Genomic DNA, 24,181 nt, shown 5'->3' with positions numbered 1-24,181 from the left:
TAGCCAAACACATTCAGCCTGCAGTCATTTCCTTGAGGACATAAAAAGTCCCTCAACCCATTGCATGCAAGAGCCATACGTGTAAGACAGTTTTAGTATAATACTGTTATTATACTTCCAGCTTGTCCCCTGTTTATAACTGCCAACTAATTGATTGGTTGATTGATTGATTGATTTGTTGGTCATTTGTTTGGTCCAGTGATGAGTCAATGAAAAACATTCAGAGAAGTAAACAGAAATCCCCTCCTGCATAATGCCACTCGAGGTTAAGGCAGGATCGATCAGAAGGGCATTTTGTCATTCCACGGACTCTCTGTAGGATCAGTGACTACTTTCACATATAGATAGGCTGTCCATCTAATCCTTATACTACCCAGTCCAGTTGCAAGCTGTTAGAACTGGCGGTCTCTAGTTGGCAGAGGTAGGTACCACTGTCCAAATAGGGACCCTTGCTTCTATTCAGGGTAAGGAGGAAACCCTCTGAGATAACCCCTGCTCACCCCCTTGGTAGCTTGGCACGAGCAGTCAAGGCTTATCAAAGGCAATGTGTAAAGTATTTGTAACAAAACTCACAGTAACACAGTGAAAACACCACAAACTGACTCCACAACAGTTTAGAAAAATAAAGGTATTTAATCTAAACTAAACAAGACAAAAACGACAAAAATCCAACATACACAGTTCAAGGATATGGTTGCAAAAGAGTTCTTAATGTTAGCGACAAAATAATCCACAGTTGCGTGCAAAGTTCACAGTTGCATCACGTTTAGCCAACAGTGCCTTTAGGTGTGACAAAGTTCCAAAACAGAAGCGGTTGCGGTGGAAAACAAGCGTTGCGACATTCCTGAGACCTTGGGGAGGCGATGCGACAAATCCACTGGATGTAGCGGCATATTGCGATAACTCCGATCTGTATGGTGAGGGTTGTGATGACTTGTATGGATTCCGGTGTGGATGTTCTGTTGATGAAAAATGCTCGCAAAGGCACGATGCAATGATTTTCGGGGGCTGGGACGATCTCCAGGGCGACGATGCACAGTCCAGCGGCGATTTTCCTTACGCTGCTCCTCGATGCGATGGCTCTGCGAGGATTCTCGCAGCGACGTGATGTGGTGATCTCACCCAGCGATGACAGGCTCTGCAACGATGTTCGCAGCAGTGGAAATCTTCCCGCTAATGAAGGGTGCACCGTCTTCAGGCAGCGGCGACAGGCGCTGCGACGATCTCGGTCTTCGTAGCGGCAGGAATTTTATTGCTTGACCGGGATTGCGATAAATTTTCTGTAGCAAAGTCTTTAAAAGCATTATTTCCAGCTCCCCAACACAGGTACAACTTCCAGAGGCACCACACATGGGCCAAGCACTCCAGGAAGGACAGAACTCGCTCAGTAGAGCTCAGGGAACCTGGGGGTGAAGTCCTTTTGTTCCCGGGACTTCAAAACAGGGAGCCAGCTCTTCTCAGGCCCTTGGAAATTCCTTCAAGCAAGGGGACACAGCACAAAGCAAAGTCCTTCCCCTCTCCTTGGCAGCAAAGCAACAGCAGGTCAGTCCAGCAGAGCAACACCTGGACAGTCTTCCTTCTTCAGTTTCAGATTTCTCCTCGGCAGAGGTTCCTTCTTGATTCTAGGATGATCTAATTTTCTGTAGTCAGGGGTCCTGTACTTATACCCCTAAAAGTCTTTGTTCCCTTTGTGCAAAGGGGCCCTGAGCCCAGTAAGAACCAGTTCTGGGTGTTCCTTGAGCACTTTGTTTTCCTGGCTTCTGCTTTCCTTTCAGAGTGAGGGGCGGGGTCATCAGCCACCCAGCAGGAGGTGGAGCCTTCATTGTGGAAGGCAGGCACAGCCCTATTCAGGCCCAGGTGCTATCTCCTCCCACCACCCAAGTTGCAAATGCAGTCACTCATCCTAGGGTTGACCCAGCCAGCCTCCTGGGGGCTCCCCAACCCCTGTCACTCTCAAACCAGACAGTCAATTCACAAACAGGCCAAGGCACACAGAAGGGTGAGACAAGAGAATAGCTACTTTCTAAAAGTGCTGTTCTCAAACACAGGATTTATAAACAACCTTTCCTAAAAGATGTGTTATTAAATTCTGAGTTCAGGGATACCAGACTTTTATGTCCTATCTTGTTCCTATTGGAAGATATGCTGGTAGCCACTGTAGCCAGCATCCCCCATGGTTGCCTATAGAGCAAGATAGCCTTGCAGGAGTGAAAAACGAAAATGGCTGTAATTCACTACCAGAGCATGTCACCTGCACAAGTACATGCTCTACCTTTCACAAATACTGCACCCTGCCTAAGGGGGTACCTTGGGCCTTCCACAAGGATGACCAATGTGCACAGAAAGGGAAGGCTTAGGCCTGGTCAGTAGGGACACTGACCAGGAGGACATGGCAGTTCACAGACTGCACACAGGCACTGAGGTGGCAGACCTGAGACACCATTTTAGGGCTACTCATGTGGGTGGCACAACCAGTGCTGCAGGCCCACTAGTAGCCTTTGACATCACCAGCCCCGGCACACCCAGTGCACTTTACTATGGACTTCCTGGTGATGCAAATATGCCAATCATGTATATCCAATCACAATAACAATTTACACAGGGAGCACTTACACTCTGACACTGATCAGCAGTGGTAGAGTGTCCAAAGCATCTAAACCAGCAAAAACAAAATCCAGCACAGCATCAAAAATACAGGACGTAGAGGCAAAAAAATAGGGGGAAACCACGCTAAGAATACCAGGTCTATCACAAGCACTTTCAGTTCCAATGAGGCAAGAGGATCAGTAGCCAAGTTACTTTACAACAGCCACACAGTTTGATAGGCAGCTTATTTTTCCGAGCAGAAGCAAAAATGCTACTTGCCAAGCTTAATCATTCAATCAGAGCTGTGTACATGTTTTCATATATGTACTCTTAAATGTATGCGGGTTCACAGGACAACTGCACATATTTTCATATATGTACACTTACATTTATGCTGGTTCACAGGGGGAGGCATAACACCAAAAAGTTATTGCATACTTAGAGGTGAAGTGCATAAACATCTAGGACCTCATTTATGAGGCCGTGCGTCACTTTTACGCCGCCGGTGCGTCACTTCTTGTGACTGTTCAAACCCCACTCACCTGAAACAACAGGTACTACAGGAGCGAGGATAGCCCGATCCACCCCTTGCCCAATGTCTTAGCCACTCGAGTGAATAACTACAATGGTCACACGAGAGATCAACACATCAGAGGAAAACCGGAAGGTGTAGAGACATTCATACGACCAGTCTTTTCAACTGCAGGCATTCCAGTCTTCCATAAGCTGCAGAAAAACATAAAACGGAACAAAAGGGACAGCGGATTACAAGATAGTACTAATCTATATAGCCCTGCCCAATAAATCCCTTAAGTGCTCTATGATGAGGGAATACCCCGATGCTAATCCAGCTATTTCACTAAAGAAGGAAACTTGAAGAAAGGGCCCCAAGAAAATACGATATGCAGTAGCCTCACTCTATCTTGAATGTCCCAAAAGAAGTAGGATAAAAAGAACGCCACAAGGGTGAACAAAAACCCACTTCAACTAAGCAAGGAATAATCAATCGCGGCCTAAGAAAACCAAATTCCCCAAAAATCAATAATGTCCCAGTGCACTGTGAAAAAAGGGGTTTTCTTGAATAAGTAAAAAACAATGTCCATAAATATCTCCACAGGTCTGCTTTTTCAAGGCGTCGCATGGAATAGAAGGCAGGGAAAAAAAACCTTGTCTTGCCTGCTCCAGCCAGAAACAGACCATTTCCATCTAGCGCCAAAAACACAGCAAGGCAAATGTCAGCCAGAAATCCAGGATATGGCGAAATCCAGTTGAAAGAACAATCCAAGAATCCAGAGGGAAAACAGGAAGACGCCAGCCAGAAGAACAGGACCCCAAATGCAAAATGGCCGAAGTAGTTCCGGGGCAGAGAACTAAAGAAGAACCCAAGCAATGAAGGAAGGGTAAAAGGTCCTTTTATACTGCTGTAGTCCCACCCATTTGCAGTGACTAACTATCGGCAACGAATCAGAGAAAGGAAAAAACAAAACCCGCCCGCAAAAACCCCGCCTACAAGTCCCGCCCGCTTCTCCCGCCCACTCGATCCACCCGCAATTCCCGCCAACGGACTCCTAGCTGCAAAGACCTCCCCCAAATCCCACCCGCCCACAGAATACTGCCTGGGAATCCCGCCCGCTTCCTGCCTATGCGGTACCCGCCCGTGAAGCACAGCCCGTATGCGTCCCGATTTGGGGAGAGAAAGGTACACAAAAGCTCAGACCTCAACACTGACGCACCAGAAGCGTAAAAAAATTTGCCTTGTTGCACCATATTTACAAAGTGACGCATCTAAGTAGATGAGTCACTAGATATTTTGAAAAGAAATCAAGTTTATGATCACAGGTCCCATGTTTAAAATTAGTTGTTTTACAAGTTAATGGGCAGATCATACAGCCCATTAACTTGTAAAACAACTAATTTTAAACATGGGAACGGTGATCATAAACTTGATTTCTTTTCAAATTGCAATACACGAAATGTCGTGTATTGCATCTGGTGTCCGTGAAGCCTCCCCTATATCGGGGAAACTAACAACTGATAAAAGCCAGAATAGGGCAACATCGTAGCCGCATAAGAAAATCTGTTCTGACAGCGCATCTTGTTACCCACTTCAAAGAATTCAATCACTCTGCAGATGAAATGAGGTGGCAAGTTGTAGATATTGCAACACTACCGGAGAGAGGGGGTGACATTGCTCAAATATTACAACGCTGTGAATGTCACTGGATTGATAAAATCAATTCAATAAATGAAGGGCTGAACTCTGCTGATGAATGGAGGGGTTTTGTCTCTACCTTGACTTAAAACGTGCATGCCAATAACATTCACTATGTTCCTGTAAATTTCGAATGAGTTACGCTGTATATTACACTGATGAGATTTCCATCTGTATGCTTTGGATAGCTCTATGTCAACCTTAAGATCATGTCTCTTCTACATATTAGATAATGTATATATCATCCAAAACATGGGTACATTGTTGTTGATATTCAGAGGTATGTAAAGCTCCATCCTTTATGTAAATATTGGTTTAATAACATTGTTCCAATACGTATTGTAAACTTGTATATTTGTGCAACATTGTGCTGTACCAATATGAGATGATATTTGTAATGCATATATATGTTGATACCACAATGGGATTCTACAGTGTATGTACATGCCTCTATTACATGTTCACTCTATTATAATATGCAATTCTGATTGTCATCATACACATGGTGAAATTGGACCCGTAAATAACACATATTAGCCCTATCGAGTCTTATAAAATTATACACTGTAACCGTGTGTATACATGCGTAATATTGTACTAGATGAATTGGACAGTGCCCGTACATGCCCCCTTTGTGACATACCACCTAAGTGCAGTTCATAATCTCATGAACTCGAACTTGTAAACAACATCCTCGAGTCCCTCCTCCATCGCGATTACGTACGCACGTCACGCATCACGTTATAACCGTGATGACATGAGATTGCCGAACACAAACTTTGTACCAAACAAACGATCGGAGGCAGCGATTGAGCTGGATCGAGAAAGCGCACAGGTATGAAGACGATCGCTACCATAAACAATGACTGTTTGGCATATTTTATAATCTTATTACCTTACTGAAATAGCGTTTCTTACCACAGGCAATTCCTGAATATCCTGCGCACTGACGGCATTGACCGCCAAAAATTCAAATAGGACGCGTTACCAGTTGTCATAGACAGTGGTAAGTCGTGCGGCTGGATTAGTCTTAATGTGCCTTGTACAATCTACATCTTCTTGTATGTGGCTAACCCTTCGCCTCTCTTTTTGCTCACTTCTCGACAGTGCCCGGTTGGTTTCACTGTAAGTAAATTTACTTTACTTTGTCACGCATGGGTTATATTCAGGAACACACCCCATTGCAAGGTAATCTTTCATTTTCTTCCCATGAATACGTAATATTCATGGCAATTACATATAGAATTACAATCTCACATTATTTTCTTTGTAGACGTCCCTCACTGCCCAGTCCTGACGAGACCCTCACTCTAAGGGTCGAAACGCCGTCAACGCACTAGGAAACGAACCAGACTAACACAGTGCCTATGATTGTATAGCCGCTGTTTAACAATTGGTTGAAATATTTGCCTTGAGTCAAGTTTCCTTCTTTTGTAAATAGTCACAGCTGAAAAATGTATAGCTCACTCAACTGTACACATTTTTTGTTTCGCTCACAATATCAACTGGGACACATTGCACTCTGTATACTATCTGTTTGTCGCAGCAAAATCATAGTACTATTCGTTTTTCATTTGAAATACAAAAAATACAAAAAATGTTTTAAAACTGGTACGATTGTGTTTCTTTCTTTTTGCCACCCTCCCTCCAATGATTGGATTGCTATTAAGCCTGTTATATTCATTAAGTAGCAGATAAGTAATATGCCACAGGAACCATTGTTTTCTGGATAAACGCATTACCCTGGTTCCGTTGTGAGTAGGGTCTCCCTTGTTTTCTTTTTTTGCATTGTAGCACTCATGGGCAAGGACATGTGCAGACTGGAATTGATATATAAAGGCAGGCAATCTTTAATATCTGCTATGAGGTTTCTGCATCTAACCTTTACAGGGAAAAAATATACTTTACAGATATCCCCGTGTAACCAAATATCTGTGTTATTGATATCTAGCTACCATTCTTGAACCTCAAATATAACAAAATACAAGCTCTACTGAAATACTCATCAACCTTCGAAATTCCTTCTTCCCTATTGGCACGATCCATATCTCTAGCTTCATACTGATGCACCTCTTAATACTGGTCAACTTATTCTCTGACTTGACTTCTGTGTAACTGAAAAATAATGAATATTCATTCACATTCAGTGAGATATCCAGCTAATTATTACATACCATATATACGATAAATGCTCATTGTTTAAAGATGTCATATGAATGATACTTGATACAAAAAATGGTTTATTTGCCTTCACAAAAGAATGCAAAGTTTAAAAGAAATGTTCTTTATTCCCAACATATTTAACTGCTACAGGCTGTGTCCAAATAATAATAAATAGTTCATTTTCCAACTTGACTTGACATCAGGACTACTTCTCTGAAATAGAATTTGTTCTTAAGCAGGCTCTCAAAGAAATTATGGGCCTTATTACGATGTTGGTCGGAAAGCAATCCGACCGACTCCTTGTTGGAATCGGTTCCGACCGACTCAGGTTCGGAGAGTCCCACCGACCGATTACGATGTTTCCATTCGGTCGGACTCCCATTGACTTCAATGGGAGCCTGTGTTCTGACCGGCAACTTAGGCTCCAATTGAAAAAAGGAGTGGTTGCAGAAAACCTTGAACCCTTGTTGCAGGCACCCCATGGTGCCTGCCACACTCTGCATGGTTTTACAGGGGGGTCCCTTGGGTGCCTCCATCTCCCCCAACCGGAGGCCTCAGGATGAAGGGGGCCTACTAGAGGCCCCCAAAGTCAGTTTCCGAGAGCCTTTTCGTGACGGACAGACTGAGTGGGAAAGACTGTCAGAGTCCGACATCGTACTACGTCGGTAGGAAACGCAGTCCGTAGAGCTGTACGAATCGGCTCCAATCGACTCGGAGCTTCCGAATGCCGGGCCGAACCGATTCCGGATAAAAAAGTTACCTTCCATCATAATCGGTCGGTTGGGAATGTTTCCCAGTCGGTCGGAAACATGGGTTAGGGAAACACGAATGCCTTTCGGAGACTTTCCGACCAACATTGTAATGAGGTCAATAGTTGCTTTTCAATAAAAAAAGACTCACAAATCAACAAAGCAAGGATTTGAGCCGCATATAAATTGTAAACCGTTCGCCTAGCAAGTACGCTATGAAACATGAACAAAGCTATACCGTATAGTCAATGCTAGCTGTCAGCATCTCCAAACATTATTTAAGTTTGGGGATTCTTGCGAAATGTAGTTCTGTTGTCAGGTGTCATTGTGTGTGTGTCCCCTTGACAAATGCGAAGCCTTTCACCAGGTGTTGCTGATACTATGCAAACATTTCCAGCCTCTGCAACCTTTAGATGAACTCAGCATGGACAGCTTTGAAGTATGGGCACCTAACAGCCGAAGGGCCACCACCATTAGTAAGCCCAGTCTCTGTCTATGCTTTCTGACAATCCCCTGACCCACCAACAAGACCACATCTCAGCGACAGAGCTCCTGGTTTACCAGGATTTCTTATATAGAATTATTGTTAAAAAATGTGAAGCATGAAGATTAGAAGCTGTTTCCCATGATTGTTCATCAGCATCAACATCCAGCGAGTCTTATGTACCTTGACAGAAATTCCTAAAACGTATTTAATATTTATTTAGTTATGTCATATGTTTATTTAGCACTGAACATCAAGGATTAACTTAGATAGTAAAATAACACCTATACAATGGTTGTACATTTGATATAGACAGAAGAGGGGCAAATATTGAAACCGAAAACACAGATGAGTTAGTAGGTACATCACAATAAGATAAGTGAAGGAAGGGAGACTAGAGAGGAGGAGGGTGAAGTGGGAGGGAGGGGGGTTGTGTGAGGAAAGGGGAGTTTGAGAAAAGAGAATCTGAGAGAGGAACATAAAGTAGGCAGGTACAAAGATTAAGGAGATGTAAGAAGAAGATAGAATACAGGAAATAAGCATTGGCATAGGCAATAGGTCTCGCCTTTGGGACTTTATAAGTGTTTAGCCATGCAACACTTGATGTTGCTGCACCAAGAAGATTGTGCTGGATAACTAAACACTTATAAGGTCACAAAGGCGAGACCTATTGGCTATGCCAATGCTTTTTTTTGGGAGGCATGGGGAGATTAAGTGATTTGCCCAGAATTACAGGATGCTGAGCCGATGCAGAGACTGGAACCTGGTTCTCCAGCTCCCAAGTCGGCAGATCTCTCTTTTAGGCCACATCCACTAATACACTTCCACCGCACTCATGCATTATTTCCTCACACGCACAGACATATATGCTTCAATTACTTACCGGTAATTGCATTACTCTGAGTCCTACTCCCTCGCTTCCCTTACTTACGAAATTGAGGCATCCCTGCCTCACCAGACACCCGTACCCACGTGATTTGTCACGTGGGGACTATATATAGCCCCCAGCCCCCTCATACCTCCTGTAATACCACACAGATCGAAACCATACCAAAAGGTTGGCCTGGACCATCAGGGAGGGAGGGAGGGATGTAAGTAAGGGAAGCGAGGGAGTAGGACTCAGAGTAATGCAATTACCGGTAAGTAATTGAAGCATTACCTCATCGTCCCTCCCTCACTTCCCTTCCTTACGAAATTGAGATGTACAAAGCCAAACAGGACAACCAAAGAAGGTATGCAAAAAACAGGTTTATTAAAAAACACAGAAGACCAGGGGAAAAATCACTATTCAGGAATCATAGTGGAAAGAACCCTGTGTCCAAACACATCAGTACAGTCAATCTCCTGGCCAATCCTGTAATGAGAGGCAAAGGTCAGCGGGGAAGCCCAGGTGGCAGCCCGGCAGATCTCTGAAATGGAAGCCCCTTGGACCTCCGCACAGGAAGCAGCCATGGAGCGAGTGGAACAACCCTGAACCCCCAAAGGAGAAAGGTGCCCCCCCTCTTTGTACGCCAAAGAAATCAGAGAACGAACCCAATGACTCAAGGAAGGAGTAGAAGGACGCAAACCCCTATTCACAGGACCAAAATTAACAAAAAGGGAATCTGAGAGACGGAAAGGAGCGACCCGCTCCAAATAGACCAGGAGAGCCCTCCTAACATCCAAAGAGTGAAGCCGCACCTCAGACTCCGAGGACGGGGAACCAAAAAAGGAAGGAAGAACCAACTCCTGATCCCTGTGGAATTGAGAGTCCACCTTAGGACGAAAGGAAAGAATAGGTCGCAACACGATCCTGTCATCAAAAACCCGACAAAAAGGGTGTTTGGAAGAAAGAGCCCCCAGTTCACTCAGGCGGCGAGCAGATGAAATGGCCACCAAAAAGAAAGTCTTGAAGGACAACAGGCGCAGATCCACAGAAACCAACGGCTCAAAGGGAGAAGACATCAAGGCGTCCAAGACCAGAGAAAGATCCCAGGTCGGAAAATGCCGCCGAGGGGCAGGAAGAACGTTACTCAAACCCTTAAAAAGGCGACTGACCAACCCCTCAGAATCCGAGAGATTACCCCAAGAGCCCCTAAACGCCCGAATCGCAGCCCACTGCAAACGAAGGGAAGACACCTTCAAGCCCAAGGAAGCACCCTCCTGAAGAAACAGCATCACCTCAAACAAAGAAGAGGAAGAGGGGTCCAAACCTTTGACAAGACACCACCGACTGAAAGAACGCCAGTGCCGCAGGTAAGACTTGTTGGTCGAAGCGCGTCTAGCCGCCTGCAGAGTAGAGGTCAAACCAGCCGGAACCCCACGTCGCAGAAGACCTAGGCATTCAACCTCCAAGCCGCCAATCGCATCCGGCCCAGAACATCCTGTTGAAACGCCGGGAAGACCAAAGGGGGAGGAGACAGAGGCAGCAACCACTCCACCTCCGACCTCAACTCCACCAGGAGAGGAAACCAGGAGGCACGAGGCCACGCCGGAGCCACCAGAATCACAGAAGCCCCCGAGGACCGGACCCTCAGCAGGAAGCGGAGAAGAAGGGGGAAAGGAGGAAACGCATACAGAAGCCCGCGGGGCCAAGGGCAAGAGAGAGCATCCACCGCCCAGGCCGACCCCTCCCGACCGCGGGAGACAAACCGGGACACCAAGGCATTTCCCACATCCGCAAAGAGGTCCACCACCGGAACCCCCCAACGCAACGTCAGAGCCACAAACAACTCCCGACGAAGGCAGAAATCCACAGACGACGGAATGGCCCTGCTGAGGGCATCCGCCCGGGAATTGGACACCCCCCGAATATGGATCGCCGAGAGAGCCAACAGATGAGACTCCGCCCAAACAAACAACCGCCTCGCCACAAGGGACAGAGAAGAGGACCTCGTCCCCCCCTGCCTGTTGACGTAAGCCATGACCGTGACGTTGTCCGTCCTGACCAGGACCACGGAACCCAGCAGAAACTGGGAGAAGGCCAACAGAGCCAGACGGACAGCCTCCAACTCCCTCCAGTTTGATGACATCCTGCTCTGAGCGGGAGACCAGAAGCCCCTGGACTGATGAACCCCCAGCCAGGCCCCCCAACCCGAGAGGCTGGCATCGGTCGTCACCACAACCGGAGCCGGAGGAGAGAGAGAGACACCCTTCAGCAAATGATCCCGAACCAGCCACCAACCCAGAGAAGACCTGATCTGAGGGGAAACCGGGATCAGAGAAGAGAGGGGAAGGCAATGGGGAGACCAATGCGCCAGAACATGAGCCAACAGAGTGTGTAAATGAAATCTGGCCCAAGGAACCAGAAACACCGTGGCAGCCATATCCCCCTGGACCTGCAGCCAACGTGCCGCCACCTGCACCGGACCGGACAGCAGAGACAGGATGTGAGACTGAATCTTGACCACCCGAGCCTCGGGCAGAGTGACCACTCCCAAATATGTCCGAAACCTGGCCCCAATGAAGAGACGATCCTGGGAAGGAACAAGAAACGACTTGCCCAGATTGACAAGAAAGCCGTGCCCCCTCAAAACGGCCAGCACCAAGTCTGTGTGAGCGACAGTGAACTGGAAAGAGGGAGCATGAACCAGCCAGTCGTCCAGATAAGGATGTAAAAATATCCCCTGACAGTGGACCAGGGCCACCAAGGGGGCCAAGAGCTTGGTGAAGACCCGAGGGGCGGACTTCAGCCCGAATGGCAAAACCGCAAACTGGAAGTGGAAGCCGCCAACTGCAAAGCGAAGAAACTGCTGATGAGTCCGAGCCACAGGAACGTGAAGGTAGGCGTCCTGTAAATCGATAGACGTCATGAAGTCCCGGACCCCCACCAACGGAATGATGGACTGCAAAGTCACCATCTTGAAGTGAACGGTCCGAACCCAACCATTCACCCTCTTCAGGTCCAGAACCGGCCGGAATCCCCCTGACACCTTCTGGACCAGAAACAAAATGGAATAACATCCCAGACCTCGCTGCGCCAGCGGGACCGGAACAATCGCCTTCTTTGACAGAAGATCCCGAACCCCTTCCAGTAGAGCCTCCCTCTTGGATGGAGACCTGGGGATAGGAGTAAGGATGGTGCCCCAGCCGGGCGGAACGGCGACAAAGTCAATAATATAGCCTCTCCTGACAATAGTCAATGCCCAGCGATCCCTTACATCCAGCTGCCAAGCGTCCAGGAAAGACATCAGCCTTCCGCCCACAGGACCCGAGGGCGAAACACAGTCGACGTCAGGACTTCCTCTTGAAGGTATCCGCCGGAAGCTTGGGACCAGGCAAAGCCGAAGATTTCCTGGGCCTGAAATGGCGTTGACGAGCAGAAAAGTTCCTGGAGGACTGGCGGGAAGACTGAAAAGACGCAGAGGAGGAAGGAGCAGGATTCCAAAAACGGCGAGAACCAGAGGAAGACGCCTTGCCCTTGTAAGGCAGAGCATGCTTACGGACCTTGAACGCCTTAGTGACCATACTATCCAGCTGGTCACCAAAGAGCAACTTGCCATCAAAGGGAATCTTAAGGAGTGAGGACTTCTCCGAAGAATCAGCCTTCCAGTCACGCATCCACAAGTTCCGACGAGCCAAAACCAAGGAGCCAGAGGTCATGGCCGCAGAGCGAAGAACATCTGAAGAGACGTCAGCCAAGAGCTTAGCCTGCTGCTCCATGTGGACAAGCAAGCCAGAGCAGTCCGACTCCTCCTGAACAGCCGTGGCCAGCTTGCCAAAGTCAGACACCAAAGATTGCGCCGCATACGCTGAGTAGATACCAGCACGTAAAGACAAATTCCCAGCGGAAAAGGCCTTCTTCAGCGCACCATCCACCTTTTTATCCGTGGCATCCGAAGGCGAACAATCCTCAGGATTAATAGAAGTGCGCCCAATAAGAGTGGCCAACATGGCATCCACCTTCACAGAGTGAGGAAGAGAGACCTCCCCTTCCTCCAGGGAATAAAGCTTCTGCAAAAAGCGAGGAACAGAGGAGCGCTCAAGGTCTCGCCATTCCCCCGAAATCAAGTCTTTGATGCGACCATGAAAGGGCATAGAGAGTACAGGAGGCTTAACATATTGGGGAAAAATGTCCTCGGACCCCATGGGAGCAGCAAAAGGAGAAAACCCCAAGTTCTCCCTGATGTGCTGGAGAATAGCAGGCACCTCCTCCCTACGCACAAACTTCCCCGAAGACGTAGAAGGCATGGCAGAGTCCGAAGAAGAAGAAGACGAGTCCTTAGAGGGAAAGTCCACCGGACCCCCCGCAACACGAGAAGACCTGCGTCGTGGCTTAGCACCCCTCGCCTCCAAAGCACGAGACACAGCAGCCTCAATCATGGACTGCACCTCAGAAGCAGACAGGAGGGCAGAAGAATCCACCGGACCCTGGGACCTGGTCCTACGAGCCGGGACAGGCACCTCATCATCCTCATCAGAGGAGGACAAAACCCTCAAGCGCTTCGAAGTCCGTTTAGCCATAGTGAAACTGACAGGGTAGAAAGCCGAGGCAAGCCCTTAAATAATGTGAAACACAGCCCCAGCCGGGAGAAACCCAATAGAATAAAAGGACACACGAGGCAACCAATAAAGAAGCCTCGCAGACAATGAAATCCAATCACCAAAAACATAAAAATGCATAAAAAACGACCTCAAACGAGGCCCCTACCGTATAGGAGCATCGGAAACAGCCAGCCGAGAAGCCACAGCATATCCGCCAGCCGCCGCCACCATTCCGGCCATCTGAACCGGAACCACAGCCCCAGCCACTCAGGGCCGGTGACTCCGTCACCCGGAACCCGACCGTCCAGCCGCCGAGAAGTGCACCGCAAAACACCTAATGCGGTGGGGAAGGCTCGCATACACCAGGACGGCGCCGCCAGACCCAGGATGGCGATAGCAAGTGAGGGAGAAGCCCTCAAGAAAGAGAAAATGACCGCAGCTCCGCAGAACGGCCAGCGCGTGGGACGCGCGTCTCACAGTGGTGAGACAGAAAAAAACAGGAGGTATGAGGGGCTGGGGGCTATATATAGTCCCCACGTGACAAATCACGTGGGTACGGGTGTCTGGTGAGGCAGGGATGCCTCAATTTCGTAAGGAAGGGAAGCGAGGGAGGGACGATGAGGTAATGGTTTTATCTCTGGTGCTCAGCGGGCTCTACACGTTAATTTTGCTAATTAACAGCCACTACCGTGTTAGCTTATTCTAAACAGGGGTTGATGCCTTTATGTGACTAATTGGTAATGAAAAGCAAAATGTTACAATGCCGGTCATTTTTAAAACCCCACTTGCGCTCCTTCAGCTAGCAGCTGTACAACGATGCACGCTTGGTTTCACTGCTATGTGGGAATGGGGCTATTGAACTTCGGCAGAACATGCGCAGCGCCATCTTTCCATTTTGTTTAAGTTACTCAAGAGTCCAGACCTTTGCGCGTTGGTGTAACCTGCAGGGTCTGAGTGACAGGCGCACTCAGCATGAGCTGCAGTGGGTGAACGGCCTATCTCTGGACTGTGCTGAGTGAAAAGTCACGCTGTCAAGTTATACCGGGTTCAAGTGGGACAGAGTACTGTAAGTCACTGACTGGAGAAATACTTTCATTATGCAGCTCCGTATGGGAGGGGGTGCAATCAGGATGTGCTGAGTCATTGACTAAAGTAATATGGACTTTATGCAGTGTTGTACCGCGTCAAGCAGGACAGAGCTTTAAGTCACTGGCTAGGGTAATGCTGACTTTATGCAGCTCAGTTTTGGAGGGGGTGCAAGCATGCAGTGCTGAGTTTGTGACTGGAGTAATGTGGACAGAGTACTGCTGACTCACTGGCTAGAGGAAAACTATCTTTATGTAGCTCAATAATGTGTTCAGGCCAGAGAGAGTACTCCAACACCACTGACTGTGGAACACTGATGCTACCCAAAAGAATTCAAAACGTAAACACATTTTGGGCCTCTGGGCATATCACTTAATCTCCCCGTCAGTCGCGGTCGGCATGATGAGTGGGGGCGGGGGGGAGTAAATGGGGTTGTCAGGGGGGGGAGGCGAGAGGTGTTTAAATAAAGAAAAATGAAAAATATAAAGTAAAACTTACCGTCCGGCTTCTGGATGGGTCTAGACTCTTGCTCCCGCCGTCCTGCTTTCTCCAATTCACTCCAGCTCTCGTCATCAAGGAAAGATGTCAGAGCAATCAGGGAAGCTCCGTCATCCTCTGGCCGGTGTGCGGTGCTCTCCTTGGTGCATGGGAGCCCCACCCACACTCAGGCACGAGATGCCTACCTCCTGATGTTCGCGCTTCTTACTTTGCGCACTACTTAAAAACAAGCATTTGCAATGCAATACGACTCGTATTTACACAAGATGTATTGCTTTACAAATGGGATCTCCCGCGTTGATGAAGGCACAAACAGGAGGGGGGGAGGGGTGGGGGGGGGGCGAAAAATCTGCAAACTGCAGGTGTGGCGAAGAGGAGACACAGGGCAGCAAATAGTGTTTGAGTAAAAAGGCTGATAGCCTCGGAAGGAGCAAAATTACGACAAAGGCGTCAGGAAGCGGGACTAAGAAACCAAGCACCAATCACAATGCAGCATTTATGATTAAAGCCAATCAAAAAGATGGGCGGAAAGTGGGTGGAGCTTTCCCCACAATAGAGTATACATCCTCTCTCAATGAGACAGCGCATGCGCTGCCTAGCCGAGACCTAAAGAGAGAGCAGAAACAGTAGGCGGTAACCTCAGGAAAGGAAGGCAGAACTTATTCAAGCGAATATACACATTACAAAACTTGCTCTAAGCAATACACATAATAAAATACAGTTCCTCTTACAATAGAACATTACAAATTCCAAAATGATTATCATGTAGGCGAGCACAATTGGTAAGAACAATTTTAAACCACCAGCAATTAAATAGGTGACCTTCTACGATACTTACATTTTCCCATCTGTTGGCTCTATCTGGCACAGTCCATCAAAATGTACGTTCATGTCACATGCCACACAAACGGATTCATGCCCGGCTGAACACGTATCTAATGCATCTAATATATCAAATGAATGTACTAGTCTGACTTCTAAGGCATGTTGAAGGTCAGTTGGCAAACAAAACAGATGTGAGAAAATGCAGCGCCAGCAAGGCTGACAGCTCATAAAAATATTCGTAGCTGATGCTGTTTCAGAACAAATGTTGAGCCTGAGCATTAACCCCCGGGAATGAAGCAGAACAGAGCAGGAGCAAACTTAAGGGTTTAAGATAAACAAACTGACACAAAAGAAAAACTATATCGAGGCACCAGACCAAATTAATGTGTGAAACTAATGTGGTGAATATCGGGGATAAGAGATGGGTGTGTGTGGTGAAGCAAGAGTTCTGTGGAGGCGGAAGGCTACACGTTTATGAGAAACAAATGCACAAGATGCCAAATTGGTCTAAGTGGTACAAATATTGGGTCAATTACAGGTGGCTCAGTAACAACAAAAGAGAACAGTAATACTAGATGAGGTAATAGGGCACCGGTAGGGATTTGAATGGGATGAAAAACCTGGTGGGTCTCTCAAGTGGGCGATGTCATTTAAGGTTGTGGCTTAAAAACGCTGAAGCTAAAAATATGTGCTTTTGCATAGTGTGTGCTCCACTGGTATCTCGGTGTTGCTGTCATTGTATCCAGATATATATCTTCCAACAAGTACCATTACATCCACAGCAAGCCAGGATGTATCCGCTTGTTAATGGTATGTATTTCCATTGGTTAAATAACTGAGGATGAACGTGCGCGGTCCTTTTCAAATAGTTTGTTTCCTTTTAAGCCTTTCCTCTCTCTGGGGGGAGGGGAGGAGGGCTGGTTATCAAAGGGTGGATTTGCAAAGGTTAGTTTGAATAGGCAATATTTAGTCTTTTCCTTTTTCCTCTGTTTAAAGCAGGATATCCAAGTAAAACTCTTGCCTTTCTCTCATAACTTTTGCATTTTCGCACTTCTTTTTCACAAAATATGTGTTCCAATACCTCGATTACACACTCTAAGCATTTCTGCCTGCATAACAGTTCTCACTAACAAGCATTTACAATGCTACGGTCTCGCCTTTGCAAGAAGTTAGAACTATTGGCATTGTAAATGACAACATTTTTATTTATGTGTTGGTTTTGAAAACAGATAAATAAATGACATTGTCATTTACAATGCAATAGCTTAATCTCTCACAAATGCGAGACCTAGTAGTAGAGTGAGTAATAGTGAGTAGTAGAGAGTGAGTAGTAGAGAGTGCGTAGTAGAGGCGTAGAGAGTGTGTAGTAGAGTGAGTACTAGAGAGTGATTGAGTAGTAGAGAGAGCGAGGAAGAGGCGAGGGGAAGAGAGAAAGGATTGGACAGGAGAATGGTGGGCCGAGTGAGGAGGCCATTGTCCAAAGTGTATGACTGAAGCATGGTGTGCTAGGGCACTGCCTTTTACCGAGAGCACAATTGGGCACTACATTCGTATCAATTATGCAGCTTCACTGCTTAACCTGCGTGACACATAAATGATAAGACATGGAAATCGATTTTCTGTGCATATCTCTCATGTGTGCATCACACATGTAAAGTGTCTTTTTGTTTTGATCTTATTAAAATCTTTGCAGCAATCACACTTTAGAATCACAAACAAGTCTGTTTGTAATCAGGTGGCTTTTTAGTTTTGCTTTCATTAGTGTTTTTTTAAAGTCCCATGTACATAACATGCATATGTGTGCATCTATGTATATGTAAGTATGCATTAAATTGGTATTGATATAGATATGCAGATGTTTATATGTTTATATATGTATGTATATATACATATATAATTACACATACATATATCTACGCTTAACACCTTAGCAGCTATGGAACGTCCAGCTCCAGTGCTGAACGTTCCATTGCGCAGGTGCAGCTGGAACGTCCAACGGCCGACGGCAGCACTCCCGAGGTAGTGGTGCCGTCGGCCGTTGGACTGGGCGCAGCACTTATGAGGATATATATGCATGTTATGTTTATGAAAGTGTGAAAAACACTAATAAAGCTAAAGCTAAAAAGCCACCTGATTACAAACAGAATTGCTTTATGGGTAATAAAGATGAGACCTATGACATTTTGTGCACTTGTGCCTTTAGGCAAAGAGTAAAAGTTTGGATTAAGGTTAGGCTGTTTTTGCAGATTGAGTAGTAGAGAGTGAGTAGTACATAGTGAGTAGAAAGTAATATAGAGTGAGTACTAGAGAGTAAGTAGTGTGATTAGTAGAGTGACTAGTAGAGAGTGAGCAGTAGAGAGTAGTAGTAGGGAGTAGTAGTTAGTAGAGAGTGAGTAATAGAGGGTAGTAGAGTGAGTGGTAGATAGATTTAGTAGAGCGAGTAGTAGAGAATGAGTAGTAAAATTGAGTAGAGGTTAGCGAACAGTAGTTAGTGAGTATTAGAGACTATTAGAGTGTATTAGAGAGTAGTAGAGTAGTAGAGAGGGAGTAGTAGAGAGGGAGTAGTAGAGAGTGAGTAGTAGAGTAGTAGAGAGTGAGTAGTAGAGTGAGTAGTAGAGTGAGTAGTAGAGAGTGAGTAGGAGAGAGTGAGTAGTAGAAAGTCGTAGGTAGAGAGTAGTAGGTAGAGAGTAGTAGGTAGAGAGTGAGTAGGAGAGAGTGAGTAGGAGAGTGAGTAGGAGAGTGAGTAGTAGAGAGTGAGTAGTAGAGAGTAGTAGAGAGTGAGTAATAGAAAGTGAGTAGTAGAGAGTGAGTAGTAGAGAAAGAGTAGAGTAGTAGAGAGTAGTAGAGAGTGAGTAGTAGAGAGAATGAGAGTGAGTAGTAGAGAGTAGTAGTGAGTAGTAGAGAGTGAGTAGTAGAGAGTGAGTAGTAGAGATTGAGTAGTATAGAGTAGTAATTGAGAGTAGTAGAGTTAGTAGAGAGTGAGTAGCAAAGAGTGAGTAGTAGAGAGTGGCGAGTAGAGGGTGAGTAGTAGAGAGTGAGTAGTAGAGAGTAGGAGAGAGTGAGTAGTAGAGGGAGTAGTAGAGGGAGTAATAGAGTAGTAGGTTTAGAGTAATAGAGAGTGAGTAGTAGAGGGAGTAGTAGAGAGTGAGTAGTAGAGAGTGAGTAGTAGAGTAGTAGAGAGAGAGTAGTAGAGTGAGTATTAGGTTGAGTAGTAGAGTGAGTAGTAGAGAGAGAGTAGTAGAGGGTAGTAGGTAGAGAGTGAGTAGTAGAGAGTGAGTAGTAGAGGGTAGTAGGTAGAGAGTAGTAGGTAGAGAGTGAGTAGGAGAGTGAGTAGTAGAGAGTAGTAGAGAGTGAGTAGTAGAACGTGAGTAGTGGAGAGTGAGTAGTAGAGAAAGAGTAGAGTAGTAGAGAGTAGTAGAGAGTGAGTAGTAGAGAGTGAGTAGTAGAGAATAGTCAAGAGTAGTAGAGTGTGAGTAGCAGAGAGTACAAGAGTGAGTAGGAGAGAGTGAGTAGTAGAGAGTAAGTAGTAGAGTGAGTACTAGAGTGAGTAGTAGAGAGTGAGTAGGAGAGAGTGAGTAGTAGAAAGTAGTAGGTAGAGAGTAGTAGGCAGAGAGTGAGTAGGAGAGAGTGAGTAGGAGAGTGAGTAGTAGAGAGTGAGTAGTAGAGAGTAGTAGAGAGTGAGTAATAGAAAATGAGTAGTAGAGAGTGAGTAATAGAGAAAGAGTAGAGTAGTAGAGAGTAGTAGAGAGTGAGTAGTAGAGAGAACGAGAGTGAGTAGTAGAGAGTAGTAGTGAGTAGTAGAGAGTGAGTAGTAGAGAGTGAATAGTAGAGCGTACTAGAGAGTGAGTAGTAGAGAGTGAGTTGTAGAGAGTGAGTAGTAGAGAGTAGTAATTGAGAGTAGTAGAGTGAGTAGAGAGTGAGTAGCAAAGAGTGAGTAGTAGAGAGTGGCGAGTAGAGAGTGAGTAGTAAGTGAGTAGTAGAGAGGGAGTAGAAGAGAGTGAGTAGTAGAGGGAGTAGTAGAGTAGTAAGTTTAGAGTAGTAGAGAGTGAGTAGTAGAGAGTGAGTAGTAGAGAGTGAGTAGTAGAGAGTGAGTAGTAGAGGGTAGTAGGTAGAGAGTAGTAGGTAGAGAGTGAGTAGTAGAGAGTAGTAGAGTGAGTAGTAGAACGTGAGTAGTAGAGAGTGAGTAGTAGATAAAGAGTAGAGTAGTAGAGAGTAGTAGAGTGAGTAGTAGAGAATAGTTAAGAGTAGTAGAGTATGAGTAGTAGAGAGTACGAGAGTACGAGAGTGAGTAGTCGAGAGTGAGTAGTAGAGAGTAAGTAGTAGAGAGTGAGTAGTAGAGAGTAGTAGAGAGTAGTAGCGAGTGAGTAGTAGAGAGCAGTAATTGAGAGTAGTAGAGTGATTAGTAGAGAGTGAGTAGTAGAGAGTGGTGAGTAGGGAGTGAGTAGTGAGTAGTAACTGAGCAGTAGAGATTGATTAGTAGAGATTGAGTAGTAGAGAGTGAGTAAAGAGTGATTAGTAGAGAATGAGTAGTAGAGAATGAGTAGTAGAGAGTGAGTAGTAGAGAGTGAGTAGTAGAGAATGAGGGGAGAGTAGAATAGTGGAGAGTAGCAGAGAGTGAGTAATAGAGAGTAATAGAGAGTGAGTAGTAGAGAGTAGTAGAGTGAGTAGTAGAGAGTGAGTAGTAGAGAGTGAGTAGTAAAGTGAGTAGTGAAGTGAGTAGTTGAGAATGAGTAGAGAGTAGAGTAGTAGAGATTAACTAGTAGAGAGCAGTAGAGAGTCACAAAGCACTTGGATCTAAGTAAACATAGGCAATTGCAGACTGGGTGCAAAACAACTGGATGTGCAACTTGTAAAACCTGTGGCACCGTAGCATCGAGTTCTGACCACCAAGTAAACGTTATTATTCCCAACGAGTCAGTTTGAGACCTTGGTGAACTTTTAGCCTTATACCTAGAGATGAGTCTGCCGAAATAATACCAGTTAACACTGCACTCTGTCTTTACTATCGATATCTAAGTGTCTAAACTATAAAGTATGTCTGTGTATATCTTCCCTGTAATCCACCCTTGGACCTCAGTAAAGAAATATCATTGATAAGTTTTAACTTGGCCTTAGTGAAAATGAAATTGAAATTAAAATGACATCTACATAATTTGCATAACTTTGGGAATTTCGCTTTGTGCTAAATATCCGAATTAAGCCACATTGCGTGATTTCACACCATTTACAGCAAAATATTCCTGACGGTCTAATCTCACCTGTTTTGCACTGGATGGGAGGCGCTGCCTCATGCTAAACTCCTGCAACACTCAGACCATGTACTTTCACCTCCATTTCAAACTCCTCTAACTGCGTACATCGTAACACCTGTCCCCTTTGATCACACCGTGGGCATCCACTTGAACAGCTGCACCCATTTCCTCTCTTCGTGCTTTACTGTGCCCGTCAGCGCTGCCCGACTGAGCCTGCAAACCTCACTTATTCGCTCCAATAAAGCATATGCAGTGCACTTGCACTGGACACTTCGCACAAGAACACGTTTTATTTCATTTTAACACATTTCTCAGAAATGAGAAAATAAATCGAGCCATAAAAAAGTGCATTTCTGTACACGTTTTTCAACGAGTCCTGTTCATAGAACCTGAGTGTAGGGACTTGTCGGTGGGCGGGAAATATTGGTTATAATGTTACCCCTCCTCCCCCAAACTTTCTGCAACATTACCACCCCACTCCCTCTGCTCCAACCCCGTGATATCAGTTTCCTTTCCCACCCTTCAATTTCCGCTTCCGAGGCAGAGTCTGGTGCAGCGGAATTCATGTAATGAAATTAATAATGAAAGATGCTTTGCAGTGTGAGATCCACTTGTGGCAAAGGAGCCCCTTGAGGATGGGGGGGGTGCAGTTATTAAGACCCAGAAGTTGCAAACTCTAGGCAGCATTTGCACCAGGGCCCAGTGTGGGTCCAGTGGAGTTGTAAAGAAAGGGGGGGTTGAGGACATGGTCTCCCTCGAGGTGTGGGGCTGAGGGCATGGCTACAGCACCGAGGGAGGGTGGCTCAGGTCTGATACTGAAGGAACGGTCTGAGGGCGCTGGACTGCGGGTAGAATGTGTATGGGTGTCCTGCCGTGCACCTTTCAGATGTGAAGGCACCGCAGGCGGAGAAACAAGGACATACACTTGAGGGCACTGCACAGGGGCGTAACACAGGCCCACGCAGGCCCCGCGGTGCGGGGGGGGGCCTCGCAGTCTAGGGGGCCCCATCAGCAGCACAATGCTGACTGGCCTGACTATGGAACCAAATGCGGTAAATATTAACTTTCTTCACATGTAATGCCTATAGCCCTCTGGTCGAGGTTCGCGCTATTTAAAAACTGCCCAAAAAAAATGTATTCACGTATGCATGCATACTGTAAATCTGGGGGGCAGAACTGTTAGGTTAAGTGAGGTCAATGGAAGCTGAGGCAACGTGCAGAAGCTCTTGAACTGTCAGGACAGTGGAAGTATTCTTTCTTCTACGTCCGTGAGGCGTCAGACAGGCAGCATTCATTAGGTGTTTTTTCTTTCAATTTCCTGCCAATGGACTTGGGCCCCCAGGAGCTGCTGCCTGTGCCTCCGGTGGGAGATTGATTGTGCTCCCTGACCTCCACAGACACTTCAGGGCGGCCCAGGGCAGCGGATCGGAGTTGAGACACATAGACTTTGCTTTCCTTGAAGTGCAGGGGCCTTCTTTTCCCAAAGTTTTAAGCTGGTTCCAGTGTAAGGTAGGAAACGTTTTTTCTTTTAATAATAGAGCAGCGTTTATTTCTGCTGTTGTGGTACAGGGTTCATTGCATGTTCAGCAGTCAGACTTACCTCTCATGATGGAGTATTTTCAATCTGGTTTCGCTTTTATTTCTTGAGGTGCAGAGGCTTGTGTATTCTGTGTACTTTTGTTTTTAAACTGGTTCCACCAATGAGTGAGAAGGAGTCAGAGAATCGGCCCTTTTAACCACGACAATGTTTTCATAATTAAAAAACACCTTCTGCCAATCCCTTGTGTCTCCAGGAGTTTTCTAGCAACGATTAAAATCATGCCAATATAACTCTTATGGATAATATTCCTGCTGGAGCAACATCAGCATTCTGTCAGTGGCAGTTTTCACCCATCCTGATGTAGCACAGAGGGTTAATATGCCTGCTGCAAAGAATGTGTACATGCAGATCACTAAAGTGCATTTTATGTGAGTAGCTCAGTGGGTTACTGCTTTTGTCACAGAGATTATTTAGTTACTTACAGTTCATAAGTTACAATCGTGATATAACACGATTATGTATGAACTGCAGTGAAGAGTTTGTATTCAAACTGCGTGGTAAGGTTAGAACATTATACCCCCCACCCCCCAAGACTCTCATTATCCTAATTTTGCTAAAAGGTTTAGTTTGGGTAAAAATACATTGTTTTTAGTAAAAACCAACCACTGTAGTATGTTTTAAATCCAGACCAACACTAAGACGCAATATACTGCTTACTAGTATGGATGACATGTGATTCTACAACTTAATCCTCACTATTTTATGTAACATTTCCTTTAGACTGATTACAAACGTATGATTTATTGTCTCTCTATAATGTGGGTATGATGTAAAGTGCTCTGACACCCTACACTAGTAATGGTGCTTTGTAGAAGTTTCAAGTTCCTCTTTTAGTTTCTCATTCCTCATATGGGTGTCACTTTTGGAATTTATCTGTTTCCATGGATGTCGTTGCTTGATTTTACTCGGGAGAAAGTGTCAGTCTTAAGTGTCACACATTGGTTGTTGAATGTCACTCACAAGTACATTGAAACTATGAAAATGTCACACATAAGCAATGTCAAACCTTGGCAGCTCTGGGGCGTAACACAGGCCCCCCGCAGCCCCTGCGGAGCGGGGGGCCTCGTGCTCCAGGGGGGCCCTCAGTCTGAGCAGAGCCAGCAAGCCTAAATGGTGCCCCGCATTTTAATAAATCATTGGTCTCCCAAGCCCGGGCTTCGCTGTCTCGACCGGCAGCCCACCCGGGCCTCTGACACTAATTTCATGCACAAATGGACTATACTTTGCCCATTCGTGCGGGGAAATAACTCTCCTGGCAGAGTG

This window comes from Lissotriton vulgaris, chromosome 9 (assembly GCF_964263255.1).
Source record: "Lissotriton vulgaris chromosome 9, aLisVul1.2, whole genome shotgun sequence".
Lineage (NCBI taxonomy): Eukaryota > Metazoa > Chordata > Amphibia > Caudata > Salamandridae > Lissotriton > Lissotriton vulgaris.
Note: the sequence above shows the minus strand (reverse complement) of the source record.